The sequence below is a fragment of the Notolabrus celidotus genome, unplaced genomic scaffold (assembly GCF_009762535.1).
Source record: "Notolabrus celidotus isolate fNotCel1 unplaced genomic scaffold, fNotCel1.pri scaffold_418_arrow_ctg1, whole genome shotgun sequence".
In the NCBI taxonomy this organism is placed as follows: Eukaryota; Metazoa; Chordata; class Actinopteri; order Labriformes; family Labridae; genus Notolabrus; species Notolabrus celidotus.
In genome coordinates, this window is record NW_023260232.1 from 10,001 (window position 1) to 18,390 (window position 8,390).

Genomic DNA, 8,390 nt, shown 5'->3' on the forward strand with positions numbered 1-8,390 from the left:
TCAACTGAGGTGCACCACTCTGAAACACAGGGGGGAAGATAAACTGAGGTGCACCACTCTGAAACACGAAGGGGAAGATAAACTGAGGTGCACCACTCTCTGAAACACGAGGAGGAAGATATACGGAGGCGCACCACTCTCTGAAACACGAGGGGGAAGATAAACTGAGGCGCACCACTCTCTGAAACATGAGGGGGAAGATATACGAAGGTGCACCACTCTGAAACACAAGGGGGAAGATAAAGTGAGGCACACCACTCTGAAACACGGGGGGGAAGATAAACTGAGGCGCACCACTCTCTGAAACATGAGGGGGAAGATAAACCGAGGTGCACCACTCTGAAACACAGGGGGGGAAGATAAAGTGAGGTGCACCACTCTGAAACACGGGGGGGAAGATAAAGTGAGGTGCACCACTCTGAAACATGAGGGGGAAGGTCACTTCTGGTTCCAAAAAAAAGATGGCGATGTCAAAGAGGGTCAACGTGAGTCTTGAAAGCTGTGTGGCCTTAAAATGTAACACGGTGATGTCCCGGTGGTTGTGTCTCCTTCCTCTTGGTTTGTCTCTCAGAGTGTCAGACATGTTGTTTTTTCTCTTTGATGAAGGTAGAGGGTCAGAAAAGTTGTATTTAGCTTCATCAGGCAGGAAGTGGACGAAGTCATGGACGGCGTTTCTTCTGTAATCTCCTCGCCCGGTCCTCCCCGTGTGCAGAGCGTACGGCACGAACACACAGCTCTCATATTAAACAGCAGCAGAGCCGGCGCTGAATGAAATGCATGAAATAAATAAATGCATGAGCGTTTTCATTTCATGCATCGTCTTCTGCGGCTCCGAACGCTTCCTCGCCGCCGCCGCCGCCATCGAAACAATAAATCAGAGACGCTCCATCTCTCAGGACGCAAACTTCAACGCACACTACTCGTGTCAACATGTGTCATCAAATACTGAAAGTTAGCTCCATCAAGTCCTGTGAGGGCAGAGTGTGTGTGTGTGTGTGTGTGTGTGTGTGTGTGTGTGTGTGTGTGTGTGTGTGTGTGTGTGTGTGTGTTATATATATGCAGGAGGAGATCATAACATCTGCATCACCCAGCCGAGACGTAAAATGTGTCGACTCGCAAGGTAAAGCAGGAAACAGGTCCCATATGGTGCTTCATCAAAGTTAATGTTTTCATATAACACACACACACACACACACACACACACACACACACACACACACACACACACACACACACACACACACACAGGGTCAGAGAACAGATGCTGAGTGTGTAAACGAGCCTCTGTGGATAAATCTTGACAAACTTTATTGAAGAAACAAAAAGTCTGCTGCAAACTTTGTCCCTGCCGGCCCCCCGTACCCGACCTGAGGTGACCCGGGTCCAGGTTGGGGGTCTGGGTCCAGATCAAGACGTGAGTCAGCAGTATCTTTGGAGGATCCGGGATGTCTTTGAATGTGATGTGTTTAAGTCTGAGCGTCTGGATGACCTGCAGGTTTAAAAAGTTGAAAAGCTTTACTCTCTGATATTTCCTCCTGAGGTCTGATCTTCACACTCTGATAACTTTTAATACTTTGAAGACTTTTCCTACTTTTAAATCTGGATCTGCAGGTTCAGGTTGGAGGCTCAGCAGGTTCTTAGGGGGTCGGCGGGTCGTGACCAAGAAGAGTGAACCTGAAGGAGGAGGAGAAAACCAGACACCAAACCTCCACAAGCTCAAAACTCCAGAGCTGAAAGATTAAAAACCTCCAGAGTCCACTAGAGTGTGTCTCCTGCAGTTCCTCCAGAGTCCACTAGAGTGTGTCTCCTGCAGTTCCTCCAGAGTCCACTAGAGAGTGTGTCTCCTGCAGTTCCTCCATAGTCCACTAGAGTGTGTGTCTCCTGCAGTTCCTCCAGAGTCCACTAGAGTGTGTCTCCTGCAGTTCCTCCAGAGTCCACTAGAGAGTGTGTCTCCTGCAGTTCCTCCAGAGTCCACTAGAGAGTGTGTCTCCTGCAGTTCCTCCAGTGTCCACTAGAGTGTGTCTCCTGCAGTTCCTCCAGAGTCCACTAGAGTGTGTCTCCTGCAGTTCCTCCAGAGTCCACTAGAGAGTGTGTCTCCTGCAGTTCCTCCAGAGTCCACTAGAGTGTGTCTCCTGCAGTTCCTCCAGAGTCCACTAGAGTGTGTCTCCTGCAGTTCCTCCAGAGTCCACTAGAGTGTGTCTCCTGCAGTTCCTCCAGAGTCCACTAGAGTGTGTCTCCTGCAGTTCCTCCAGAGTCCACTAGAGTGTGTCTCCTGCAGTTCCTCCAGAGTCCACTAGAGAGTGTGTCTCCTGCAGTTCCTCCAGAGTCCACTAGAGTGTGTCTCCTGCAGCTCCTCCAGAGTCCACTAGAGTGTCTCCTGCAGCTCCTCCAGAGTCCACTAGAGTGTGTCTCCTGCAGTTCCTCCAGAGTCCACTAGAGTGTGTCTCCTGCAGTTCCTCCAGTGTCCACTAGAGTGTGTCTCCTGCAGTTCCTCCAGTGTCCACTAGAGTGTGTCTCCTGCAGTTCCTCCAGTGTCCACTAGAGAGTGTTTCTCCTGCAGTTCCTCCAGTGTCTACTAGAGTGTGTCTCCTGCAGTTCCTCCAGAGTCCACTAGAGAGTGTGTCTCCTGCAGTTCCTCCAGTGTCCGCTAGAGTGTGTCTCCTGCAGTTCCTCCAGTGTCCGCTAGAGTGTGTCTCCTGCAGTTCCTCCAGAGTCCACTAGAGTGTGTCTCCTGCAGTTCCTCCAGTGTCCACTAGAGAGTGTGTCTCCTGCAGTTCCTCCAGAGTCCACTAGAGTGTGTCTCCTGCAGTTCCTCCAGTGTCCACTAGAGAGTGTGTCTCCTGCAGTTCCTCCAGTGTCCACTAGAGTGTGTCTCCTGCAGTTCCTCCAGAGTCCACTAGAGTGTGTCTCCTGCAGTTCCTCCAGTGTCCACTAGAGTGTGTCTCCTGCAGTTCCTCCAGAGTCCACTAGAGAGTGTGTCTCCTGCAGTTCCTCCAGAGTCCACTAGAGTGTGTCTCCTGCAGTTCCTCCAGAGTCCACTAGAGTGTGTCTCCTGCAGTTCCTCCAGTGTCCACTAGAGTGTGTCTCCTGCAGTTCCTCCAGAGTCCACTAGAGTGTGTCTCCTGCAGTTCCTCCAGTGTCCACTAGAGTGTGTCTCCTGCAGTTCCTCCAGAGTCCACTAGAGTGTGTCTCCTGCAGTTCCTCCAGAGTCCACTAGAGAGTGTCTCCTGCAGTGCAGAATAGAATGGAACAGATCAAAGCAGAAAAGGACGGAATAGAACAAAGCAGAATAGAATAGAATGGAACAGATCAAAGGAGAACAACTCACCTGTTTACAGCAGGTTAAGGGTTAAAGGTAGGATTAGGGGCGTGGCCTCTTTGAGTGACAGGTGGGAGCTGCTAGCTGTCTTCTCAGCTCACTCAGTCCCTGACCTTTGACCTCTGGGCTGTGTTTGTGGTGTTGATGCTTAGGATGAATAAATCAGGAGAACAGGCCGGGTTACTTTATCCTGATAACAGCGTGTGCGTGGTTGACTTCCTGTTTGGGTGTTGCGGCTGGTTTCTGATCCTCTCTGTATTTAATGCTCACATGGCAGAGTGTTGCAGAGAACAGAGTGAAGATGCAGACATCACAGTTTAATCAGGCACACAGGAATGCTAACCCAAGCAAAATCAAAAGCTTATTTCCCCAGACGTCACTTCTCTTCATATCCGCTAATTTGTTGTTTTTCATAAACAGTGAGCGCAGGAGGAAGAGGAGGAGGAGGAGGAGGAGGAGGAGGAGGAGGAGGAAGAGGAGGAGGAGGAGGAGGAAGAGGAGGAGGAGGAGGAGGAGGAAGAGGAGGAAGAGGAGGAGGAGGAGGAGGAGGAGGAGGAGGAAGAGGAGGAGGAGGAGGAGGAGGAGGAGGAAGAGGAGGAGTAGGAGGAAGAGGAGGAGGAGGAGGGGGAGGAAGAGGAGGAGGAGTAGGAGGAGGAGGAGGAGGAGGAGGAGGAGGAGGAGGAGGCGGAGGAGGAGGAAGAGGAGGAGGAGGAGGAGGAGGAGGAGGAGGAAGAGGAAGAGGAGGAGTAGGAGGAAGAGGAGGAGGAGGAGGAGGAGGAGGAAGAGGAAGAGGAGGAGGAGGAGGAGGAGGAAGAGGAGGAGGAGGAGGAGGAGGAGGAGGAGGAGGAAGAGGAAGAGGAGGAGGAGGAGGAGGAGGAGGAGGAAGAGGAGGAGGAGGAGGAGGAGGAGGAGGAGGAAGAGGAGGAGGAGGAGGAGGAGGAGGAGGAGGAAGAGGAGGAGGAGGAGGGACATGAAGATGGATGGACAGACGGACTCTGAGATGCTGCTGATGCGGTTTCTGATCCCAGCTCTGCTCTGCGTGCATGGCGCCTCCTCCTCCTCCTCCTCCTCCTCCTCCTCCTCCTCCTCCTCCTCCTCCTCCTCCTCCTCCTCCTTCGTTCTCCACTTTGCTCCAATTATCCCGCAGAGGAACAAACCGGGTTTGTCAGCCGGAGCTTTAATTGAGGTTTCCTGGTGGAAATCATTTTCCCTCCGTACAGAGCGCTGCAGAGCGGACAGGCCTCTTATTATCGGGACTCTCACTCCTTACAGTGGCAGTAATTGGTGCAGGGAGAGCACAGATTGCCTCTGACACACTGATTGTACACTTTGTTCCTCACAGCGTCGGAGCTTTGACGATATAGTTTCTGTTAACGAAGAAAACAAAGCGCTTATCACACCTTTATGTTCCTCATGGAGCTTCCTGTTAACGCTGTTCATCAGGACCATGACACAGCAGTTACAGAGAGAACGCCACGGTTTGGAGCATAGGAGTCTTACTGTAGTGGAACGGAACAGATCAAAGCAGAATAGAATGGAACAGATCAAAGCAGAATAACACCAGGAAACATCCACAAACACTACAAGATGCTGAAAATAAAGACACTGCTTTTGTTTCCTTTTGTTTTTTCCACCTTTCAGATTTAAAGCTGCAGCTCGGGACGAGACAAAGAAAGACGTGTAGACGTCGTGTTGCATTTGGCGACACGGTGGAAGTGGGACTGACGCATATTTTGCATCTATTGTGTCTTTGTTTGAGTTCAAATGTTGAATGATTGATTGATTGATTGATTGATTGATTGATTGATTGATTGATTGATTGATTGATTGATTGATTGATTGATTGATTGATTGATTGATTGATTGACATAAACCGCCAAATTTGGCATTTGTGGAGTTGATGATGGAGCGTTGACCAATCAGAATCAAGTATTTAACACAGCTGGGTGTGAGGACATGATCTGGGCGGCAGTAGCTCAGTCCATAGGGACTTGGCTTGAGAACCGAAGGGTCGCCGGTTCGAGTCCCAGTATGGATGAAGTTTGCCAAGTGGACTGGTGGCTGCAGAGGTGCTGGTTCACTTGCCTGGGCACTGCCGAGGTGCCCTTGAGCAAGGCACTGAACCCCAAGCTGCTCAGGGTGCGCTGGTTGATGGCAGCATCCTCACTCTGACATCTCTCCCTAAACATGTTCACTGCATGTGTGTGCATTGTATGTACAGTATATACCATATCCCATTTGCAGCATGTCCCAAAAATAGCACGAGTGAAAAAATTGAATTGCTAGTCAGATAAACCTCATTTATACCACCCAACAGGTAATGATGTTTACTAATTTACAAGCTCACAAGCTTTAACATTGAGCTAAAGCTGCAGAACAGGCTGAATAATCAATAATAAGGATTGTTTTGGTGAAAATTTACATGAAAAATCACATTTTAAAAGTTATTTTTCACACTTCTTTAGGATTTTTACCATTTAAGACAATTTGAGATCAAAAGAATTATTCTTTGAAATTGTAAAAAAAAAAAATTCATACAATATAATTTAAAAAAATGAAAAAATAATTTGAACTACAATAAAAATATTTTATTCCACATTTAATCAGAATTTTTGGCTTTTTTTTAACCGTGATTAATTTATTTCACATATTTTAAAATAAATCAGATTAAATATTTGATTTAAAATAATCTGTATGAATCTGTATTTTTATTCAAACACTCATCAGAAGCTTCATATTTCCTCATATTTAATATTTATCTTCCTCTCCTCTCAGAAACTCCTCCTCTTTCTCTCACAGTGACTTTAAATTAAAAGGGGCGGAGTCAGACGGAAGCTGTCTCGCCCTCTGATTGGCTGCAGAGGTCTATTATGATAATGAGGAGGGCGTGGTCTGCAGCGGGAGAGGCTCGGCTGCTGTGAGTCTCCTCATTGTGTCGCTGGACCCGGGCTGGACTCACCGAGCCTCCCCGCGCTGGATTTACACCTGAAACCGGGTCTCGGGTCTCGGCTCTCTTGGAGGAGGATTTTCCTGCCTGGTCGGTCCCGTTTTTTTATTGGGATCTTAGCGGATCTGTTGTGGATTTACTGGGAGTGTGTGTTCGTGCTGGACTCGGACTCTCTGGGGGTCTCTGAGGAGATGTGGACACAGAAAGGTGAGTTTCTCTTCCTCTGCTGTTTCCTGCAGGAAGCCCCGCGCCTCCTGTTCTCCCGGCAAATGTGTGTGTGTGTGTGTGTGTGTGCCTGCTGTCCAAGTGTGTATCTAGGAAGTGTGTGTGTGTGTGTTTGTGTGTGTGTGTTCATGCATGGAGCTGCGGGATGCGCCGGGTTCGGGTTCGTGCGTTTTCGTGCGCGTCATGTGACGTGATGCGCGTTTTGCGGGGCTCAGGTGCGTGTTTGTCATGTTTGATTGATGCCTGTCAATCACCAGGGTGTGTGTGTGTGTGTTTGTGTGTGTGCGTGCATGCATGCATGCATGCATGTATGTGTGTGTGCATGTGTGTGTGTATGTGTGTGTGTGTCACCTTCCTCCCTGAATCCGGATGCTTTGAGTTGAGCGCTTGAGCTCCGCGCTGACGGACTCTTCGGGGCTCGCTCGGGGCTTCACCTCTCTTCCTGCCTCCTGATCCTCCTCTCCCTCCTGATCCTCCTCTCCCTCAGTCCCTCTGCTGAGTCTGGATCTCAGCACACCTTCAGACGCCGCTGTGGATCCCGGATGTGATGTGGACTCTTGTCTTTGTCATCGTCTGCAGGTTTTGAGGGTTCATTTGAGACTGAGAAACAGGATCCATGCAGACTCTGGACTGTTTGCATTTCCCAGATTTAATCTGGAGCGCAGAGGGAACTAGGCTGACAGTCTTTGCTCTCAGAATAATCTTGCAAACACAAATATTTCTGTTGCAGAATCATGAACATGATCACATCCCCTCTTACCTCGGTCTCAGAGGAGCAGTCCGGGGGTTTTAATGGATCAGCAGGGTGAGAATAAAGATCTGAAAAGGCTGAGGATGGATTTAAAAACATGCAGACGTGTTGTTTTATTTTCTGTCATCTCTCCCCAAATTTTAAATCCACCTTTTTAAATCTGTAACCTCATAAAACAGCTGCAGCAATCCCTCAGGTTGCAACACACGAGTCACTTCCTCCATCCATGAATCTGCTCTTATTCACAAGTTAATCTGTCAGCTATACATCCCATAAAACCTCAGAGTCCAACGTCTTCACTGCGACTCATTCTGCTGACGTCTCCATTAAAACAGACACCAGATTAAAGATCTCCTGTTCTTTAATCCCATGCATCATCCAGGGCCTCGGTGCCCGCTCCTGATCCAGGACCTGTCGGGGTTGTAAAATAATGAACCACTGACTTTATTCTGCAGGGGGAACCTCTCAGGTTCCTCCCAAAGGTTCCTGGAAACACGGCTACAGGTGCTGAGCTCAGTGGTTCCTGGTGTTCAGAGCTGTGGTAATGAAAGAGTTAAATCAGCGGTGGTGTTTGTGTGGATCTGGATCCTCTGGGGGAGCAGGGTTTGGTAAGAGCTGTCCCCTCTCTTTACGTCCTTTAGGACAGGAAGCTGGACTCGTCACTCTCTGCGTTATTAAAGAGCCTTAAAGACAGATCCATGTCCTCGCCGAGTAAACACAGAACAGAGACGTGAAAGAGTGTGAGGTGTTTGCAGACATGTTTCCACTGCTGGAACTGACCCCAGGGACCAGGAACTGTGTGCCTCTGGGTCTGAATGTTCCCAAAAGGTTCCAGCACAGGGACCGGGGGATGCAGCGTAGTTATCGAGACATGAAGGAGGATTCAAGGCAGTGAGAGGAAAACTGAATGTTGATCTTATTTCAAACAGCAGAGGGCGCTGTCTCCTCTGTCAGTGTTTCCCACACAGACGATACCTGAGCGGTCTTACGAAGGAGACCTGACCTCTGTTTGAAGGATTTGATTCTAAAGTCATGTAGAGAGAGATGTAACCGAGCGTCTGTCTCCACAGGGGGCGCTAACACATACAGCTGATACTCTTTTCTTTCACTCCTGTGGATTTAAAGGTGACATAATCTGCTCTTCTTCA